This window comes from Papio anubis, chromosome 6, assembly GCF_008728515.1.
Source record: "Papio anubis isolate 15944 chromosome 6, Panubis1.0, whole genome shotgun sequence".
Lineage (NCBI taxonomy): Eukaryota > Metazoa > Chordata > Mammalia > Primates > Cercopithecidae > Papio > Papio anubis.
In genome coordinates this window covers 27,469,889-27,492,421 of record NC_044981.1, presented here as the reverse complement: position 1 = coordinate 27,492,421, position 22,533 = coordinate 27,469,889, and the positions used below count along the sequence as shown (strand labels likewise).

At 43.6% G+C, this 22,533-nt stretch overlaps 1 long non-coding RNA gene and 5 other non-coding genes across 8 annotated transcripts; 4 read left to right on the top strand and 2 right to left on the bottom strand.

Moving 5' to 3' along the window:
* Positions 1–3,238: 3,238 nt before the first annotated feature.
* On the top strand, positions 3,239–3,312 carry TRNAT-AGU. Its single transcript has one exon. It is a non-coding gene; the product is annotated as a tRNA-Thr (tRNA).
* Positions 3,313–7,342: 4,030 nt separating this feature from the next.
* Positions 7,343–7,415, bottom strand: TRNAV-AAC. Its single transcript has one exon. It is a non-coding gene; the product is annotated as a tRNA-Val (tRNA).
* Positions 7,416–15,755: 8,340 nt separating this feature from the next.
* On the top strand, positions 15,756–15,837 carry TRNAS-CGA. The gene has a single exon. It is a non-coding gene; the product is annotated as a tRNA-Ser (tRNA).
* Positions 15,838–17,459: 1,622 nt separating this feature from the next.
* On the top strand, positions 17,460–17,532 carry TRNAR-ACG. The gene has a single exon. It is a non-coding gene; the product is annotated as a tRNA-Arg (tRNA).
* Positions 17,533–17,990: 458 nt separating this feature from the next.
* LOC103883557 lies at positions 17,991–21,274 on the top strand. 3 transcript variants are annotated; one of them, XR_002521304.2, is made up of 3 exons: positions 17,991–18,459; positions 19,644–19,787; positions 20,022–21,274. It is a non-coding gene; the product is annotated as an uncharacterized LOC103883557 (long non-coding RNA). The 3 variants fall into 3 exon arrangements; XR_002521302.2 differs by having other exon boundaries at positions 18,004–18,459; positions 19,644–21,274; XR_002521303.2 differs by lacking the exon at positions 17,991–18,459 and adding an exon at positions 19,211–19,442 and having other exon boundaries at positions 19,644–21,274.
* On the bottom strand, positions 19,465–19,538 carry TRNAI-AAU. The gene has a single exon. It is a non-coding gene; the product is annotated as a tRNA-Ile (tRNA).
* Positions 21,275–22,533: the final 1,259 nt, after the last annotated feature.

Sequence of the window (22,533 nt, the reverse complement as noted above, 5' to 3'; positions counted from 1 at the left end):
ATCTTGGCCAGCGGATCAGGGAACCATTGGCCCACGGAGCCGTCTCATCGTTGAAAGGACGCGGCTCCCGAGTGAGTGGCGCAGTGTCCTCTCTGTTCTTGGAGACCCTTCAGGACAGGTCGGCTCTTCCCGAAGGTTTAGGGATCCGGGAACTGCACCCTCTCCCCTCCTAGCCTTGGGTGGTTCCTCTGTCACTACGACCCTGAAGTCTCAGCGGCGCTTCCCAGGCCTGTGACGCTGCGCTCAAGAAAGTCACACATTTGCCGCTGAAGTTCCCGTCACAGGACAGCTAGTGGCGCTCGAGAGCGAACTGGGATCCCCTGAGGCAAAAGGACGGTGGAGACAGCTTCTCTTGAGCATCTGACCTGGCGTCGTCCCTGGCAGAACCAAACCCCCCAAACAATAATAGGGATTACGGAGCCAGGGCGTTTCCGGAGTAAGGGCCGTTATCTGCAGGGGAGAGAAATCCTACGATCTGAAAAGGGAGAAGGAAGCGAGGCCGGGATTCGACAACTCAGAGGAAGCAGGCGTGAAACATTTGCCCCTGCGAGGTGCCCCGCTTCCAGACGGAGCCTGATCCTCCTGCTGGCAGGTGACAACCCAGGGAGGGGCCACTGGAGCAGCTAATCATGATTTACTGTCTGTTTTCTTGACAAGATTCTACTTTTACCCTCTTCCTACCATGACTGTTTCTGTTAGTTAACGGTAATAATATTTTCTTTTTTTTTTATTTATTTTTTTTTTTTTGAGACGGAGTCTCGCTCTGTCGCCCAGGCTGGAGTGCAGTGGCGCAATCTCGGCTCACTGCAAGCTCCGCCTCCCGGGTTCACGCCATTCTCCTGCCTCAGCCTCCCGAGCAGCTGGGACTACAGGCGCCCACAACCGCGCCCGGCTAATTTTTTGTATTTTTAGTAGAGACGGGGTTTCACCGTGGTCTCGATCTCCTGACCTTGTGATCCGCCCGCCTCGGCCTCCCAAAGTGCTGGGATTACAGGCGTGAGCCACCGCGCCCGGCAACGGTAATAATATTTTCAAAAGTTAATTGGCCTATGTACATTTTAATGCGCTCCTTATGCCCTCCCCCTCTATTTACACGTATATGCATATACGTATTTATATATATGTAAATTGTAAAGTCTTATCTTGGATATGCACTATTAGTATATAATGTCTTTGTCTTGGAAATGAGAATCATATCCTTTGACTAGCCAAATTTGCCATTTATTTTCTAACTTTACATTTCAACTCTTTGATTAGGAAAAATTAAAATTAGTTTAACATCATCAATAATAAATCACCTTCCTGTCCTTCAGCTCCTTTCACTAACTTTGTACCTTTTTTTTTTTTTTTTTTTGACAGGGTGTCGCTCTGTTGCCCAGGCGAGAGTGCAGTGGCGTGATCTTGGCTCACTGCAACCTCCGCCTCCGGGGTCAAGCGATTCTCGTTACTCAGCCTCCCGAGTAGCTAGGATTACAAGTGCACGCCACCACGCCCGGCTGATTTTTGTATTTTTAGTAGAGACGGGGTTTCATATTGGCCAGACTGGTCTTGAACTCTTGTCCTCAAATGACCCGCCCGCCTCGGCCTCTCAAAGTGCCGCGATTACAGGCGTGAGCCACCGTGCCCGGCCTGTACATCATTTTAATCAACTAGCAGGTGTCTTCCTTTGTTTTGTTCTGTAGTGAAATGCTCAAAGTTTGTGGCACAGATTATTATTATCATTATTGTTTTACTAGGACACTTGTTATGGTAAATGATTCCTGAAAGACTGGGCCACATTTAGACTTACTTTGACCTCAAGAGACCACCGTAGGCATCAGTCGCTTGCTTTTTGTCATCGGTCAGTTCCCTAGGAAACAGACACTGAGATGGAGATTTGTGTGCGGGAAGTTTATTGGAAACGCTCTCAAAATCAGCATCTGTGAGAGGGTGAGGTGAGCAGGATTGAGAAAAGGCAGAAGCTGAATTCAATACAGGTGCAACATACGTCCGGCCCATCTCACAAGTGTGTATAAATCTGGAATGGTTCTTCACAAATGTCCTTAATTATAGTGGGGAGGCGGGAAGGGCAGACCTATGAATTCCTCCATCAACAGTCATTGGATTTGAGCTGCTCCAGTGGTGGAGTGTGACTTGGAGCAAGTGACTTCCCTTCCACTGAAGGTAGGTCCCAGAGTCGGACCCAGATATGAGCCATCAGTAGTTAATATTCCTGTCGTTGAGGAATGAGTGCCACCACCCGGGGGAGGGGGGAATCTACACTTGATCTTAGTCAAAAGGCCGAGAAGCGATAGGAGGGGGGGATCTGATACATGCAGCACATATCCTCATAGTTCTTTTCCTACAGCAACCATGTGTCAGATATGTGTTAACCTTCCACCAATAACCCCTGCTTCTCCACACTAACAGAGAAGAGAACAGGTGTGGTTAAAACAAAATGATGGTTAATAAAAAGCCAATTCATTTTTCCTTTGAGATTCAGCAAAATTCCCTACCTGGCCACCAGAGCCTATAGTGAGTCTAGCGGTCTCCATGTTGGGACAACTTTTTCCTTCCTTCCTTCCTTCCTTCTTCCCTTCCCTTCCCTCCCCTTCCCTCCCCTTGCCTCCCCTTGCCTCCCCTTCCCTCCCCTTCCCCCCCCTCCCCTCCCCTCCCCTCCCCTTCCCTTCCCTTCCCTTCCCTTCCCTTCCCTTCCCTTCCCTTCCTTTCTTCCTTTCCTTCCTTTCCTTCCTTCCTTTTCTTTCTTTCTTTGAGACGGAGTCTCGCTCTTGTCGCCCAGCCTGGAGTGCAGTGGCAAGATCTCGGTTCACTGCAACCTCCGCCTCCCGGGTTCAAGCGTTTCTCCTGCCTCAGCCTCCTGAGTAGCTGGGATTACAGGCACCCGCCACCACGCCGGCGAATTTTTGTACTTTTAGTAGAGACGGGGTTTCGCCATGTTGGCCAGTCTGTTCTGGAACTCCGGACCTCAGGTGATCCGCCCGCCTCGACCTCCCAAAGTGCTGGGATTACAGGTGTGAGCCACCGCGCCCGGCCGGGACGACTTTTCAAGGGGAAATAGTCATTTCAATCCAGCCCATGTGTTAATCCTTTCAAAATAAAGTTATTTGGTTTTCATTGAGACCTGGATGTCTATTTTTGTTTTGAAGCCGTCTAACAAACTAGTTGCTGGGGTTTTTTCTAATTATAGAAGTGTGAAATAGTTTTCAAATAATATATAATTCCGGCTTTGTTCAGCTGCGGCTCCGTGGCTTAGCTGGTTAAAGCGCCTGTCTAGTAAACAGGAGATCCTGGGTTCGAATCCCAGCGGGGCCTGGCTTTCTGTACATTCCACGTTTTGTAATTTCACCTGGTGCTACTGAATTTACCACCAATAAATCCTGTAATATTCAGGCTTTTAAAAACTTTGCCAGAAAACAGTGGAGATACATTAGGCGAGAAGTGTAAAGTGCAACAGTTTCATGACAAGCTTTCATGTTATCTTTAAGATACAGTATTTGTCCTATTGTAAGGCTAGGTAGCCTAACATAGCTGAGGTTAGCTCCTTTGCCCTACCGTTTGAGATCAAATGATGCAGATTCAACAGCTTTAGAAATAGGCACTTTTGGCCAGGCGAGGTGGCTCTCGTTTGTAATCCCAGCACTTTGGGAGGCCGAGGAGGGCGAATTACCTGAGGTCAGAAGTTCGAGACCAGCCTGGCCAATATGGCGAAACCCCGCCTCTACCCAAAACACAACAGTTAGCCGGGCGTAATCCCAGCCGTAGCTGTAATCTCAGCTACTCCGGAGATTGACGCAGGAGAATCGCTTGAATCCTGGAGGCGAAGCTTGCAGTGTGACGAGATGGCGCCACTGCACTCCAGCTTGGGCGACAGAGAGACCCCCGTCTCAAAAAACAAAACAAAACAAAACAAAAAACAAAAATCCTCAACGCTATTGGAATAGAGATGGCACTCAAAACGTTTTTACAATAGACCACTAATGACTTTTCTAATTTTTTTTTTGAGACGGAGTTTAGCTCTGGTTGCCCAGGCTGGAGTGCAATGGCGCCATCTCGGCTCATCACAACTTCTGCCTCCCGGGTTAAGGCGATTCTCCTGCCTCAGCCTCCCGAGTAACTGAGATTACACGCATGCACCACCACGCCCGGCTAATTTGGTGGGGTTTCTCCATGTTGGTCATGGCTAGTCTCGAACTCCCGACGTCGGGTGATCCGCCCACCTCGGCCTCCCAAAGTGCTGGGATTACAGGCATGAGCCACTGCGCCCGGCCTTAGACTTTAAATTGATTACCATAATAGCTATTCCTCTTTGAATGATTCTGGACTTAGGATAACACCAAAGTTTCTGAAGAGACTGTGATATCATCTTAAATAATTATTAATGACAAAACTCATAAACTATTAATAATAGACTAGAGGTGAATGAAAAATGCATTTTAATATCTGAAGTCTTTTCTAGGCAGATTTTCACATAAAAGATCTGAGAAAAATACCAAACCCTAAAGAGTAAGGTGTTTCTGTCTTATCTGCTCTGTTTCTTTGGGTATTCTAAGACATATTAATTATACGTCTATCTTTACTCACATAGGTACATATTCTTTACTCAAAAAACTTCCCTTCTTCAGGGGCAAAATGCCACTTTTCCTAGGATCCTCAAATGGACAGCTGTGTGTGTGTGTGGGTGTGTGTGTGTGTGTGTGTGTGCGCGCGCGCGCTCTCTCTCTCTCTTAACGTAAGCCTTGTGTTGCCTTAAGCTAACTATGTGGTTCTTCTTCATATCCAGGTGTTAAATCCTGATATTGAGCACTAAACAAACTTTACTTTATTTTATTTATTTGTGTGTGTGTGTGTGTGTGTGTGTGTGTGTGTGTGTGTGTGTGTGTTTTGAGACGGAGTCTCTCTGTCGCCCAGGCTGGAATGCAGTGGCGGTCTCGGCTCAGTGCAAAATCCGCCTCCCCGGTTCTCCTGCCTCAGCCTCCTCAATAGCTGGGATTACAGGCGCCCGCCACCACGCCAGGCTAATTTTTGTGTTTTTCAGTAGGGAAGGGGTTTCACCACGTTGGCCAGGCTGGTCTCAAACTCCTGTCCTCATGTGATCCGCCCTCCTCAGCCTCCCAAAGTGCTGGGATTACAGGCGTGAATCACTGCGCCCGGCGGGGCACTGAATAAACTTTAATAAATTCATTTGAATATTCCTGAAAAGGTGAAAGGTATGGCATGGCGATGATGGAAAATGTTGGGAAGGAGAAATAGTCTTAGGAGGCATTTCCATCTGGTATCCATCCAGAGAACTTTCAGCGTGTAAGGCGAACGTGTTAACAACTACATACAGAAAACAACTTCCTAATATTGTTATTCGACAGACTCGGCAGAGATTTTTCTAGAGTCCACTGTTCTTATTATCTTCTATAGTACTTTCTTCTCTTTGTTAAGACTGTTTAATGCTAACGCTGTGTCCACAATTCCACATAAGCAGCACACCACTTAGGAATGTCCAACACTCACAGATCGTTTTAAGTTTTCTGAACCTTGACTAAAATCTAAACTATGATCACACATGAAAAAATCTCAAGAATCTTGCCACCTTTCAGGACTGACATTGACATCTTGACTGGATTGTGGAGTCAGTCATTTTAATTTAGTAGAGACAGGATTTCACCCTGCTGGCCAGGCTGGTCTCCAACTCCTGACCTGGAGTGTTCTGCCTGCCTCTGCCTCCCTAAGATTTTTTAAATCTTTGGTTTCAATCATTTTTATATAATTTGAGCAGTTATAGTTTTCTTTATGTTTATCTTTGTTGGCATTTGTTGATGGAATTAAATTTGTGAGTTGATGTCAAATGTGTTCATTGACTAGTACACCTTAATAAATTTTTTAGAAAACCAAGAAACCAAAACTCTTCACTGGACGACATCTACAAGCCAAGAATTAAAGATTAGTTCCCAACCTCTCCAATTTCTCTCATCATTTTCAGATTAAAACATATCTTCCTCTTTTGGAGCCACCTCCCTTCTTCCCTGATCCAGCCCGTATATTCCCATTCAGTCTAATTTCTTTCCAAGCCCTGCTTCAAATCCTTGGATTTCCTTCCTAAGATTATGACCACTCCATTCAGTTCCTAATGACAAAAAATCGCGTTCTTCGTCTAAGAGCTACAGAGGGAGGAAAAAAAAAAGCTCATTTCCAACCTATCTACAACCATCATTCTTCTTTTTATCTATCAAGTCTCAGATCTGGCGTCGTTTTCTCTAGGAGGTCTTCCTTGATGGGCACTGGTGCAGTTTTTAGTTTTTTGTTTGTTTGTTTGTTTGAGACGGAGTTTGGTTCCTTGTTGCCCAGGCTGGAGTGCAATGGCGCGATCTAGGCTCACCGCAACCTCCACCTCCGCCTCCCGGGTTCAAGCGATTCTCCTGTCTCAGACTCCCGGGCAGCTGGGATTACAGGCATGCGCCACCACGCCTGGTTAATTTTTTTTTTTTTTTTTTTTTTAAGGTAGAGACGAGGTTTCTCCATGTTGGTCAGGCTGATCTCGAACTCCTGACCTCAGCTAATCCGCCCGCCTTGGCCTCCCAAAGTGCTGGGATTGCCGGCGTGAGCCACAGTGCCCGGCCCGCAGTTTTTTGACAACACGCTGCGCTGAACACTCCAAACAATATAGTCGACATATTTGGCGAACGCATTTCTGCTCGTATCTGTCATCGGTATGTGACATTGGTGATTCCAATTAATGAGAAAAGTGAGAGTGAGAACAATACTACAATCGAAAACTTTTCTACAAAGAAAGAACAAATCCAAAATTTCTCAACTTGGGGCAATCAGGGAATTATATACTTTTACGTTTCAAGGTAAGATGGCAGTTATACTAGGTTTCCGTAGTGTAGTGGTTATCACGTTCGCCTAACGCGCGAAAGGGCAACGGTTCAAAGGTCAACTATTCAAAACCGGGGAGAAACACGTGGGCTAGAATAGGGTTCCGTGGGTGCCTTCTACCCACGAACCCGTTTGCGGTTCTGGACTTTAAAAATACACAATTCTGAGCTCGATTTGTGGTCCAGAAGTCTAAAATGAAAGATTTCTGACACCACTGGCACTGAAGCCCGTGTCTCCCCACCTCCTCTCGCCCAGAACCCTAGGAGGTGTCAATGCCAGGAGACGCCCACAGTCCAGGACTTGGCCCACGCCACTTAGATAAGATTGGCTTCCTTGGAATCCCATTTTAGACCTCTGGACCACAAACAAATCGAACTCAGAATTGTGTATTTTTAAAGTCCAGAAGCCCAAACGGGTTTGTACGTGTAAGAGGGAATAGAAACCAAGCAGCAACAAAAGTTAATCCCAGTCCACGTGTTCCCGCCCGGTTTCGAACCGAGGACCTTTCGCGTGTTAGGCGAACGTGATAACCACTACACTACGGGAACCCGGCGTTAGTTTGCGCTTACCTCACTAAATTTCGGGGGTTCCCGTAATTCGAAATTCCGCAGCCGCCGCCACCGAGTGTTAGTTAACGGATAACAGACGTATCGGGCAATTAGTAGTAGTAGTACTATCGGTACTGTTAGTGCCACACAGTATTTCTAAAACCCATCAAGTGTGTACCAGGAGGAAGAGTTGTGAGGAGAGAAGAGTAAAGGAATAAATAAGAAGATATTCCTGCCCTCAGCGGCCTGGATAATCTGTATTGGACTAACAGACTTGAATTTTCGTGACCGCCTTTTCCCCTCAAGTTTCCACCACCCGAGAAGATCCTCTGGGACTTGATTCTCAGCGAGGCTTGACCTTAGACATTTCAATTCCAGTGCGTTCCTCCCAGTGGGAATTCGGGGCCCGGCTTCGTGCGCACTGGGGGGACTCCCGGCCCGGCTCGCTGCCAGGAGCCTTCTGTACAAACGCGACCTTCTTCCAGGACTCAGCAATGAGCGTTCAGCTGGGTTCGAAGCGAGCTCCCAGCAGGCAACCATCGTGAGTGAAGGAAGAGAACCCGACCGTTTCTGGAATCAGCTTAGTGTTCACGCCGTTTGCGAGATTTCTCTGAAATAAGAAAGAAAAACGAAAGGGTTAAAAAGTTTAGCGACTCTGTGTGTTTCGTCGCCTATTTTAGTAAAATTCGCGAACTTTAGGACAATTTTTCTTCTGGGAAAGACATACACTCGAAGGGCGTTTCTACTTTCCTAACCTACGTTCAGAGAGATTATGTCCTCATTTTGTCTTCTAGTGTTAAACTCAGTTAACACCCTGCCTGCAATAAGTGACTCCCCGCAAGTGGCAAAGCTCTCCTGATGATCGATCGCCAACCCCCTACCCCCAGTGCACTAAGAGAACTCTCATGATCATGCTGATACATGAATTATTTCAAACTTATTGAAGGAAATTTAATTGACTTCCTTAGAGGTTAACTCACACCAGATCTCAGATTCTGGTTATTTTATATTTTGAGTCGGAATTTCACTCTTGTTGCCCATGCTGGTGTGCAATGGCACGTTCTTGGCTCATTGCAACTTCTGCCTCTCGGTCCGCCTCTCAGGTTCAAGCGATTCTCCTGGCTTAGCCTCCCAAGTAATCCCAAGTAATCCTGGGATTACAGGAATGTGCCACCACGCCCGACTAATTTTTAGTAGAGACGAGGTTTCACTATGTTAGGCTGGTCTCGAACTCCTGACCTCAGGTGATCCACCCGCCTCAGACTCCCAAAATGCTGGTATTACAGGCGCGAACCACCGCGCCCAGATTCTGGTTATTTTGACAAGATAAAGGAAAGAGGAAGCAGAAACTAACATTTTACGAATCTGGGCCGGGCGTGGTGGCTTACACCTGTAATCCCAGCACTTTGGAAGACCGAGGTGGACAGATCATCTGAGGTCAGAAGTTCGAACAGGGCGAAACCCTGTCTCTACTAAAAATACAAAAATTAGCCGGGCGTGGTGGCTCACGTCTGTAATCCCAGCACTTTGGGAGGCCGAGGCAGGCTGATCACCTGAGGTCAGGAGTTTAAGACCAGCCTGGCCAGCATGGCGAAACGCCATCTCTACTAAAAATATAAAAAATAGCCGGGCGTGGTGGCACACTCCTGCAGTTCCAGCTACTTGGGGGGCTAAGGCAGGAGAATTGCTTGAACCCGGGAGGCGGTTTGCAGTGAGCCGAGATCACGCCATTGCACTCCAGCCTAGGCAACAAGAGCAAAACTCTGTCTCAAAAAAAAACAAAAAAACAAAAAAACAAAAACCTGATATATATACTACACATTTTACAGGTGTTATCTTTGCACCTGAGGTTCCCTCTAGCTGAAAAGCTTTGCCCTTGGCTTTGCCTAGTTAGTTATCTTTAGCTGGTGATTGGATCTCAGGGAAACTATTTTTTCTTTAGGAAAGACTTCCTTAAACTGCATTAATGAAAGTCCTATATTCCTCATAGTACCATGAGCTTTCTTCCCTTGCCAATTTTACATTTGTAAGTGTAATAACTAGATTGATGTCGGTCTCCCTGGAATGTAAGTTGCATTTGGACAGGAACAGTGTCTGTTCTTGCTCGTCAGTGAATCCATACTGCTTTGCCCTCAATGAATACCTTTAAATGTAAGCCTGAGCCCTTACCACGATTCTCTGAGTATTCTTTTCCTAATTTTCAGTTGAAGCACCGAGGCTTGCAGCGACCATCTGTCTTGCCTAAGAGTGAAGGCAAGACAATGTACAATGGTACATTCCTTAATGTACCATTGGATGTGGGTATATTTTTAACAAATCTCCAAAGTTCTGATCTTTGTAATTCCCTAGAAACTAATAATGGAAATCACTAGAACAATAGTAATATCTACAATTTATTATCAGCCATTAAATCAAGTATTTAATGATTTTTCCTACGTAAACGAACAAAGCAAGCCTCAGGTGTAGGTGTAATTGTTACTTAAAATCATTTGCCTTTCTTATAGATGCAGAGGTTGAGGAGTGGGGAGGTTAAATAATATAAATAACTTCCTCAAGCTCACACAAGTTATAGAACTTGGAACCAGTATTTCTATCCATGTGTGTCTGAGGTCAAAGTATTCCTCACGGTCGGTCGCGCTGGCTCACACCTGTAATCCCAGCACTTTGGGAGGCCAAGGCTGGTGAATCACGAGGTCAGGAGTTCGAGACCCACCTGGCCAACATGATGAAACCCCGTCTCTACTAAAAATACAAAAAATTAACTGCGCGTAGTGGCGGGCGCCTGTTATTCCAGCTACTCGGGAGGCTGAGGCAGGAGAGTAGCTTGAACCCGGGAGGCGGAGGTTGCAGTGAGCCAAGATCGTGCCACTGCACTCCAGCTTGGATGACAGAGTGAGACTCCATCTCAAAAAAAAAAAAAAAGTATTCCTCATTATTTCAGTTTTCTGGAAAAAGGAAGGGTCTATGAAAATACATGGGTATTAATAGGGTGAAACTGAGCATATAATATGAAAATGATTTTTACAGTATAGGGAGAGGCAGAAAAAACTCAGTATAGAGACACTCTGAGGACATGGGGAGTTGCCAGAGATAACTGTTACAAATATTATGCTTGTAATTGGTACTACTTCCTGGAGAAAATGGGAAGTGCATATTTCAGAGTAAAAGGAGGATGTTTTTCATTTAAAAGAATTTGTATGAACAATGGTACCAATGCCCAGGAAATATTCCCTAATGCAAATTAAATGTATTGCTACCCTTGGATGTGGGTATTAGAGAAATTCTAGTCTGCCAGGCGCAGTGGCTCACACCTATAATCCCAGCAATTTGGGAGGCTGAGTTGGGCAGATTATCTGAGGTCAGGAGTTTGCGATCAACCTGGCAAACATGGCAAAACCGGGTCTCTATTAAAAATACAAAAAAAATTAGCTGAGCTTGGTGGCACTAATTCCAGCTACTCAGGAGGCTGAGGCAGGAGAATTGCTTGAACCCAAGAGGCAGAGGTTGAAATGAACGGAGATCACACCACTGCACTGCAGCCTGGGCAACAGGGTGAGACGCTGTCTCAAAAAAAAAAAGAAAAAAGAAAGAAAAAAAGAAAGAAATTCTAGTCAGATACATAGTTCTTTTGGTGAAAGCTGTTTGTTTTGGTAGCAAGAACCATTCCACTTCCCTTAGAGTCCTTTCCCTTTCCATATTTCAGCCTAATTTGCCTCCTTGCCCTCCTCAACTACACTGTCTTCCTCTAAGTCTCCCTGGAAGATCTAGGCAGGAAATCTGAATATCTGAGCTTCACTCTTGGTGTTTATTGTGTTGTGTCCCTGGGAAACTCAATGACCTCTCTGAATTTTATTTTCTAATCTGTGAAATGGGATAATGAAATCTGTATTCTAATGTATTTTCAGCAAATATTTATTGAATGTCACCCATATCTCTTCTAGGTATTAGTAATCTGACAGTAAACAAATATCTTGCCCTCATGGAGTTTGCATTCTCATAGGGAAGACAGGCAATACACAAAATAAATAAGTTATATAGTGTGTTTTTAAAATGATCATAAGTGGGCCGGGCATGGTGGCTCATGCCTGTAATCCCAGTACTTTGGGAAGCGGAGGCGGGTGGATCATCTGAGATCAGGAGTTCAAGATGAGCCTGGCCCAACATGTTGAAACCCTGTCTCTACTAAAAATACAAAAATTAACAGGGCGTGGTGGCAAACGCCTGTAATCTCAGCAACGCAGGAGGCTGAGGCAGGATGCTTGCTTGAGCTCAGGAGACAGAGGTTGCAGTGAGCCGAGATCATGACACTGCATTCCAGCCTGGCAGACAGAGCAAGACTGACAAAAAAACCCAAAAAACCAAAAAAACAACAACAACAAAAACTGAACCCTGAGATATCCTCATAGAACGATGAAGGAGAGCAGGAAGAACCAGCAAAAGAGAAGTTGAAGGAGACAATAAGTGGTGAAAAAATAGACAAATAGATCAATGACAAATAATAATGACAAATAGATCTAGAGAGACCAGAAATAGACCCGCACAAATATAGTAGTCAAGTAGTCAATCTTTGACAAAGAAGCAAAGTTAACACAATAGAGCAAAGATAGTCTTTTCAACAAATGGAAACAATCGAACAACTGAACTTCCGCATGCAAAACAGTGAACCTAGACACAGACTTTACACCCTTCACAAATATTAACTCAAAATGGATCATAGCCCTAAATGTAAAATGCAAAACTGTTAAACTAAAATGTAACAGGAGAAAGCCTAGATGAAAATGGGTATGGCAATGATGTTTTATGTTATTTTATTACTCAATTAGGAAATTTTATTGAAACAATGTGAGTGAATAATTTTTGCTGCAAGTTTACAACTATTTACAACTAATAAATTTTGCTGCAAGTTTACAACTATTAAGATATGATTATGAAAATGGGTTGATCACTAATGAATGGGTTTGTCATTAGAGACCAACCCATTTTTTAAACATAAAATCAAGGGTCAGGCATTCATTTTATGAGGTAGTTTAGTGAGCATAAACTACCTCAGTATCAATAAAATATATTTTTAAAATCAGAAATAATTAAAGTGACGCATATCTATTTTGTTTTTGTTATTAACTTCATGGGCACCCATGAGAGGATTCTTACGATTCTAATAATCTTACGATTGTCAGAAGTAATATATGGAGGAAGAAATAAGACAAAAGATCTACAAAAGGCCGGGCGCGGTGGTTCACGCCTGTAATCTCAGCACTTGGGAGGCTGAGGCAGGCGGATCACGAGTTCAGGAGATCGAGACCATCCTGGCTAACACGGTGAAACTCCGTCTCTACTAAAAATACAAAGAATTAGCCGGTCGTGGTGGCATATGCCTGTAGTCTCAGCTACTCGGGAGGCTGAGGCAGGAGAATTGCTTTATCTGGGGGGGGTGGATGTTGCAGTGAGCTGAGATCTCGCCACTGCACTCCAGCCTGGGCGACAGAGCGAGACTCCGTCTCAACAAAACAAAACAAAACAAAAAACAAAACCTAAGACAGTTGCTCATAAAGAAAGCAACAAAGCTAAGACTCCCACTCAGAGAGTGGGCAGTAGTCCTCTCGTTGGGGGCAGGCCAAAAGGAGGACTCCCATGGAACCTAGCTTGGGTCCCAGTTGGCAGAACAATATAAACAGATGTTCTGCTGGGTGACTCGAATAATTCTTATTTTTATATGCAATCTTTCAGAAAAGAACTATAATAATTATGATGTGATATTATTCTAGAGAATAATTGATATTTTTACTTTATTAACCTTTTTCTTGTGTGCATACAAACATGCACACATACACAGTTTTGGAGGAAAAGACAGTTATAGTTCATAGTTTACTACAAATGCATATTATCCAACCCGATAGAAATTTACTACAAATGCATATCATACAATTCGATAGAAATCTATGTGCTCCAGAATGTACAGAAGGTATGCAATGTTCCAGAGAGTGTCATTGTCAGCTTTGGTTTTTTGTTTTGTTTAAAGACAAGGTTTCATTCTGTCATCCTAGTGCAGTGGTGTGATTAGGGCTCACTGAAACCTCTGCCTCCCAGGCTCTAGCCATCCTTCCACATCAGCCTCCCAAGTAGCTGGGGCTACAGGTGTGTTCCACCACACATGGCTAAGCAATCACTTTTTAGATAAAACAGCAAAGGTATATCCCATGAAAGAAGTAATAAGCTTCATTAAAATTTAAAAATCTACTCTGCTAGAGACAATATCAGAAGAGTGAGAAGACAAACCACAGATTAAAGAAAATATTTGCAAAAAGCATATGTAATGAACAACTTATTCAAAATATGCAAAGGACTCTTAAAACTAAACAGCAGGAACACAACCCAATCAAAAAATGGGCTAAAGACCCTAACATATACCTTGCTAAAGAAGATATGCAGATGGCCAATGAGCATAAGAAAAGATGCTCCACATTATATGTAAACAGAGAAATGCAATATTGTTTTAATCGTATTATACCATTTACTACCCACCTATTAGAATGGCCAGAATCTGGAACACTGACCACACCTATGCTGGTGAGGATATGGAGCAACAGGAACTCTCATTCATTGCTGGTGGGAATGCAAAATTGTACAGCTACTTTGGAAGACAGTTTGGTGGTTTCTTACAACACTAGACATATTTTTATTATATGATCCAGCAATCATACTCCTTGGCAACTATCCAAAGGAGCTGAAAACATGTCTACACAAAAACCTGCACATAAATGTTTATGGAAGTTTTATTCATAATTGCCAAAAGTTGGAAGTAACCAATATGTCTTTCAGTAGGTAAATGAATAAATATACTATGGTACATTAGATAATGGAATATTATTCAGCCCTAAAAATAAATGAGTTATTAAAGCACGAAAAGACGTGGAGGAATGCTTATTACTAAGTGGAAGACAAACAGGAAAATTGTTACCCTAAAGTCAATTGAAGAAAGTGTTGTAAGAAGGAGAATGTATTAAAAGCTGCAGCTATCCCAAGTAAGGTAAGGACTGGGAAATTATTTTAGCCATGTGGAGATAATTGGCGACCTTGTCAAGGGATAATAGGATCACTGACAGTCCTTCAGAGGCTGGTAGGTGGATGAATGTGGTGATAGATGTGCGTGGAAGGTCTCTCCTGATTGTGAAGTAGGAAGTAAAGTCATCAATTGACCACAAGGATGGGAGAGGAGGTGTTGGAGCACTGGGATGAGAGATATGAAATAGTGACAATTTTTTTTTTTTTTTTTTAGACGGAGTCTCACTGTCGCCCAGGCTGGAGGGTAGTGGCACCATCTCAGCTCACTGCAACCTCCATCTCCCGGGTTCAAGTGATTCTCCTGCCTCAGCCTCCCGAGTAGCTGGGATTACAGGCACGCACCATCACACCTGGCTAATTTTTTTGTATTTTTAGTAGACACGGGGTTTCGACATGTTGGCCAGGCTGGTCTCGAACTCCTGACCTCAGGTGATCCCCACCCCCCCACCGCCCCCGGCTCGGCCTCCAAAATGCTGGGATTACAGGCTTGGGCCACTGCATCTGGCTGAAATAGTGACTTAGAACAAGAGGATTGAGAGTGGACTAATCCAATTGCGTATGGTACAATTTGCCTGGTAGCCTTGAGGACCTACTTGAGATTTATTGTCATGAATTTAAAGTGAGATCTGTCAACTGATTTTATGTTTTTCTTCCGCCATGTTTAGCTGCCCTGGTTGTGGCTTTGCCAAAGGAGTACAAAGTGGGAGAGGCAGGGAAATTGACAGTGTAGCAATCCAGCAACTGAACTTCCACATGCAAAACAGTGAACCTAGACACAGACTTTACACCCTTCACAAGTATTAACTCAAAATGGATCATAGCCCTAAATGTAAAATGCAAAACTGCTAAACTAAAATATAACAGGAGAAAGCCTAGATGAAAATGGATATGGCAATGATATTTTATTTTATTTTATTACTCAGAAAATTTTATTGAAACAATGTGAGTGACTTTAATATGTGCTGGGTAAGGAGAGAAGAAAAAGCATGAACCGGAGGGAGGAACAGGGAACAGACAATTGAGTCTCTGGGGATTTGTTCCAGCAACAAAAGCAGCCACTAAACACCAAACAAATTTTCGATGCATAGAGAGTCAGATAATAGGTAAAGATTAAGACACTATTATGTCTCCCAGGAGCTTCTTGTTGAAAGAGAGAGACAAATATATAAAAAGTGACAAACACAAACATGGAGGCATTAACCTGCTGTGGGAACCTTAAAGAGTGAGAGAGTCAAAGAGCCTAACACGACTTACTAAGAGAAGAAGCGGGTTCCCGAGGCTGTGATGGCCGAGTGGTTAAGGCGTTGGACTCGAAATCCAATGGGGATTCCCCGCGCAGGTTCAAATCCTGCTCACAGCGTCGCTGTTTTCTGGTTGGGTTTCCAATTTGCTACTTTCATCATTCCCCGCCCCCCAGGAGTTAGCGTTCCTGAGGACGGAAAGCTGTGAGTGCTATCGCTGTGGCTTTTACAACGCGCACACTTGTGAAAATGTACATCAAGAAGTATGTTACTCGGAGCCTGAGGCAAGAGAATCGCTTGAACCTGGGAGGCGAAGGTTGTAGTGAGCTGAGGTCGCGCCACTGCACTCCAGCCTGGGCGATAGAGTGAGACTGTCTCAAAGCAAAATAAAATATTGGTTGTCTTACGTCTAATCATAATGGCACAGACAAGACAGGTGCAACGTTGAAAATATAAGGAATACAATTTCCCTTTTAGATTAATAGTATGACAGCTTTCTTAAAGCACTGTCAGGCAGCAATCTTTACTTCGTTATTTGTCCTGATCTCAGAGCTGGTGGGAGCCAAAAAATTTAGGATGATAACAATCCATCATATGTATTAGCTGCTCTTCAAAGCGTTTTGTATCAACGAGGAAACGGAGGCACAAAGAGGATACATTTTGGTTTCTGACTACCTTCTTAAACCCATACGAAACTTCGTCTCCTTATAAAAGCGCTTCGTCATTTTCCACTACTTTGCCTACTTTGCCTACTTTGAACAGCTATGCAAGTTCCTTGTTTCTAAGTTTCCATGTCAAATGTGATTCTGAAAAAAGTGTACTTTCCTGAATTCTTGCCTGCTTGTTAAATTTGAGTGTCTTCATCTGCTACTTTGAGTTGTAATACCGTTTTACAATAAACTTCTCCCTAGTGAGTGAGTACTTGTTTTTTCCTTTTGGATAAGAGAAAAAAACTATGACTAATGCCTCCAGAAATGTATTACAAAGCACTTTACTTTTTGCAATATCTAAATTTAAAATAATACAGATTACTCATTACTGATCCACATACATCGTTAGTGCCCTATGTAAGTATATTAAAAATGAAGTTCAGGCCAGGCGCAGGGGCTCACGCCTGTAATCCCAGCACTTTGGGAGGCCGAGGCGGGCGGATCACCTGAGGTAGGAAGTTCAAGATCAGCCTGACCAACACGGAGAAACCCCGTCTCTACAAAAAATACAAAATTAGCCGGGCATGGCGGCACATGCCTGTAATCCCAGCTACTTGGGAGGCTGAGGCAGGGGAATCGCTTGAACCCAGGAGGCAGAGGTTGCGGTGAGCCGAGATCGCGCCACTGCACTCCAGCCTGGGCAACAAGAGCCAAACTCCGACTCAAAAAAAAAAAAAATCAGGTAAAAGCAGCTGATTGGCCTGAAAAATAAGTTACAAAAAGCTCAAAAGTAGGCACACACATAAAAGGGAAGATAGAAACACTAATATTGCTTTGAAGACATTCATCTTAGCACATATATAGTGTTTCAAATATGAAAATTGGTCATTATTTTCAATAAAGACACTTTATGTGAATGTCTATTATGCCAACAAACTACAAAAGAAAACATGGTTTCCTAGAATCAGTGCGGTTTTGGGGTTTTAATCGCTACCTAAATAAAGATACAATCTTTTTTTTTTTTAATGGCCCCAATAGTATAATACAACATAATTATGAAAAGAGTAACAGTAAAAACGAGTTACGGGCACGGGCCAGTGGCGCAATGGATAACGCGTCTGACTACGGATCAGAAGATTCTAGGTTCGACTCCTGGCTGGCTCGCTTGTGCTCACCATTTTCCTTCTTCAAAGCCATATTGCCGTATTAACAATCCTGTGAATGTCCTTGTCCAGAGTAGTGCTATTATTTGAATGTGAAAGAGACAAGAGTCGAAGAAGCCAACCTACAAGATTTTGTTGCTATCTTTCATCTCTTTCTCAACTTGAGAAGGGAGAAAGGAGAAAAAGACCATTAGAAAGCTGAAAAATCAAAGAAACTTAAAAAAATTTTTTTTCCACGTAAATCTTCTTCATCAGTGTTTTTTTTTTTTTCCCACTGGGAGAGGTCCACACTCCTGGCGTCTGTGAGGCACAGCTCTTTCCCTGGGCATGACTGTTGTCAAAAAGAAAGGGGACATCTGAAGAAACGTTGAATCATAAAGGCAGGGCTGTGGCGGATGCAGGATGCAAGCTGCTCCTTGCGTCAGTTGGGCCCCCTACACAGAGCTCAACTGTGAAGTCGGTGGACCCAACTCAGCCTCAACATCGCCCCCATCCACCACTCCCGCCACGGGCCTCTAACCCGCCTCCCAGGTCCCCACCACTTTTCCTCCGCCCTGAGATCCTCAAGAAATAGAAGACAGGAGAATCGGCAGGGACAAAGATAGATAGACAGACAGATGATTGATTGATAGATAAATAAATAGATAGATACATAGATAGATAGATAGATAGATAGATAGATAGATAGATAGATAGACAGACAGACAGACATCCCAGAAGAAGATGAGTGTGGAAGGTGGCAGCTTTGGGGCGGTGTCTGAACAGATGGACCTCCTTTCTCAGCGACAAGGAAGATGGTGGAGGAGAGAGAGGCTGGGAGGCAACCAGAGTCAAGCGGGGGAAAATTCCTCAAACCAAACCAAAAGAGCATCTTAATATGTGGCTCGGTTTCCGAACGTATAGCTTGGATCTTCGCTCTGCATCTCAGGTGAGTTTACTAAAGTTACTTACCAGTGTGCACTGTCAGCGGCATTGCGGGTAAACAAATGAAACCACAAACCTCGTAGTCCAGGTGTGTTGGGCTGTGGACGGGTCGAACGGAGAATTGGCGATTCTTAAAACACCGCATTCACTTCCATGCTCTTTAAGCTAAAGGGGGGAAATTTTTCGTGAAAGCCAGTGGCAGCCTCACGTGGAGTGGACATTTATTTGCCTTGGAAACTGCCTGGGGTCAGAAAAAAAGAATGAAGCACAGTTGTTACGGGAAACAAAACCTCGCATCTTGCTATACTATTAGTACCACACTCTCACCAAGTCACTGGCCACTCCGAACCTGCTTCCCTTTCCCTACCGAAACTCGTTTAAAGCGTCAAAATAATATCGTCTCCCTTTGAATATTGAGAATGAAAAAAAAAATTGAAAAAAGTATATATTGCTTCCTAACGTTTCACTAAAAACTAAGCAGGCAATTGTCATACCTCCTCTTAATTTCCCATTCCCTAAAACACACCCATCTAGCTGCCACACTACTCCAACACTATTTTCTTCAATACATTCTTCCTAATGCTTGCATCTTTTCTGTTGTTCTTTGTTTTGGGACGGAGTTTCGCTCCTGTTGCCCAGGCTGGAGAACTACGGCGCGGTCTCATCTCACCGCAACCTACGCCTCCCGGGCTCAAGTGATTCTCCTGCCTCAGCCTCCCGAGTAGCTGGGATTACAGGCACGAGCCCAGCTTATTTTGTATTTTTAATAGAGACCATGTTGGTCAGGCTGGTCTCCAACTCCTAACCTCAAAAGATACCCCCGCCTCGGCCTCCCAAAGTGCTGGGATTATTGGTACCAGCCCCTGCGACCGGCCTGTTCTTTTTACAATAAAGGGAAACGAAAAATAGCCTTCTCGCTGGATGAATAAGGCAGTGTCTTAATTTTGGATTCGGGGCAGCGGTTATTCGACAGGCTTAAGTTAAAAGGTCTTTCGTCACGGTAATCCAGTGGCCCGTACGGGGATCGAACCCGCGACCTTGGCGTTATTAGCACCACGCTCTAACCAACTGAGCTAACCGGCCACACGGCTATTGCTGGGTTTTGAGGGAAGACATATATAAATTGATTGACATTTTTGTTTTTCTAAATAAAACAGCTTCTTTTTTCTTTCTTACTCCTTTTAAAAGAGACCTTTAAGACTATATTCACAGACTTTAGCAAGGAAGTCCAAACTATTTTAACTCTGAGCCAGACCAGAAAATCTGCGGAGAATCCACGGAGAAATTTTTGACAGACGATGTGGAAAAAGCACTATAATAGGATTTTCAATGGTGAGTGAAGGTAACCTCCTCTTTTTATTTTATTTTTGTTGTTGTTAGGCAGCAATTTTTTTTTTTTTTTTTTTTTTTTTTAAACAGCACTTCTCCTTGTGGGGTATGGCTAATTCAAAGGCAGTACGCCCAGAGTAGGCAGCTGTCTCTTTTTAGAGGCACGTCAGCGTACTGGATCGCAAGTTGCAAACTTTCCTTTAGTGACTTGTAACTTAAGGACCTATTATTTTCAAGTTCGTTCAAGAAAACGCCGCTGAAAGGAAGGTGAATGGGGTTGAGGGAAGGAGCCGCGCCTTCTCGGTGTCTCTGAAGTCACAAACGTAAGCATTGATGTCATCGGCGAAGATATCCAGGGGTGGAAACTGAGGTAGCCCAGCAGTACCGGAATCCCATAGTAAACCTAGTACGTTTTTTGAGGGTGGTAGAAAAGGGCTACAGAGGTTTGCAGAAGGGCAAGATTGTGGTGGCACTCCGCTAGGTATTAAGTCTCATTTAACAGCACTTGTGTGTCACTCAAATTCCAACTTGGGAACCGAAGGATTTCAGCCGGAGTTGGAGAGGCCAGAATAAGTGACATGCGCTCTTTCATCCTTGGTCAGGCTACTGGTTTTACCACCTGGATACAAGTTGAAAGAAACCTCCTGCAGCGTCAGGAACTCTCTCTCTACATGTCCTGGAGTTTCCTTTGTGTTTTTGGAACTTTCAAGATCACTGACTCCTAACAAACTTTCAACGAATATATTAGCAGTTAAATGAATCAACAAGTAACGATTTTGTTGATTCTAAAACTGACGCTGGCGCGAGGAAGGAGTGTTGGAATTCTAGTGTTACTCTTAATGTATTCAACGGTTACAGACCGAAGTACCACCAGGAGCTTCGATGTTTTATTCTTCTAGTCCTCAAGAGCTTTTATCCTAGGTGTCAAGAACTGAGGCTTCTACTTGCTCAAAAATAACCTGAAAGGAAACTCTCTGATACAGTTCCTGCAGTCACACATCCTCTTCACCCGTCCCAAAGAATTACATTCTGGCTTTCGAGGATCCCTCTTGCACATTCCGACTGGTGTTTATAGACCTTCGAAGTTCACATGTAAAGCCACAGCAAAGGAACGAACTTGTTACATATGACATCAACACCGGAAAGATTACCCTTTTTTCCTCCTTCGGACAAATGGGAGCTAATCTTCCAGCATTCCTGTACTCTGTTCTGAGACTTATTGGCAGGCAGAGCTCTTCCTGCTGTCCTGACTCTGACAGCACCAGCCTGGGTACTCGCTCTTTCTTTTGTAACCAAAAGCAAATACTACTGGAGAAAATCTGCACCTGGGACTAGAGAAATCACATTTTTTTTGCTAGTAACACCTAAGATTTAAATCTGTTCTCCTCACCCCACACCCACCTTCAATTGTATTTCCCGATAGAGGGAAAGTCCCAGATCCAAAAACCGTATTATTCTTTACTTTCTTTAAATGAAATACTATGTGTTAACGTTACCAGTAGTGATTCCAGACAAAAAGAAGAGTTCAATACGAGGTTTTCTGTCCTTCCTTAACCGTAAACATGGTATAAAATGATGATCAAATCTCCCTTGATCTTAGATCCTAACTATCCCCATATCCTCCTCAGAGACTATCGAATTTCTTACTTTCTTATCTTCCTAAAATAATCTATGCATAATCAAGCATATGATTACTATCTTCACCAACATTATTGGCAACACAGGGGAACATCTGTCACAAGTGTCTTGTAAGATATATATATATATATATATATACACACACACACACACACACACATATATATATATTTTCTTCCTTTCTCTCTCTCTCTCTCTCTCTCTTTTTTTTTTTTTTAGACAGAGTCTCTCTCTGTCGCCCAGGCTGGAGTGCAGTGGCGTGATCTCGGCTCACTGCAGCCTCCGCCTCCTGGGCTCAAGTGATTCTCCTGCCTCAGCCTTCCCAAGTAGCGGGGATTACAGGCGCTCACCACCACACCCGGCTAATCTTTGTATTTTTAGTAGAGATGGGGTTTCACCATGTTGTCCAGGCTTCTGTAGAACCCCTGACCTCAGGTGATCCGGCCGCCTCAGCCTTCCAAAGTGCCGGGATTGCCGGTATGAGCCACCGATCTTGGCTTGTAAGATAATTTCAAAATATTTCTGTCATATTCCAGATTAGGTTATTTTAATTATCTAAGACTGCCTCAGGAAAAATACTTAATCAATACTTTTTTTTTTTTAATCTAAGACTGCCTCAGGAAAAACACTGAATCAATACTAACTCTCTCTCTCTCTCTCTCTCTCTATATATATATATATATATATTTTTTTTTTTTTTTTAAAGAAATGTGGATGACCTCGCCATGTTGCCCAGGTTGGCCTTGAAGCCATAGACCCAAGTGATCCTCTCGCCTCAGTCTCCCAAGTATCTGAGGACACTGTGCTTCAGCACCTGCCACTGTGCCCAGCTCATTTATTTTACAATGTGAATATATATATATATATATATATATATATGCATGCACATATGTGTGTGTGTGTGTATAATCACATATAACCTTAGTATTACTAAAATTCAGGTTATTTTTAATATGTCATCTCTTGCTTCTCTGCACAGTAAAAATGACTAATCATGCACTGGGACTGTCCCTGCAACTGAAAACAATTAAAATGCTGTATAAAACAAGCAAAACTTCTAAAAAAAAATTCAAAGTGCTGACAGTAATTTAAGGATTTCACAGACCAAATT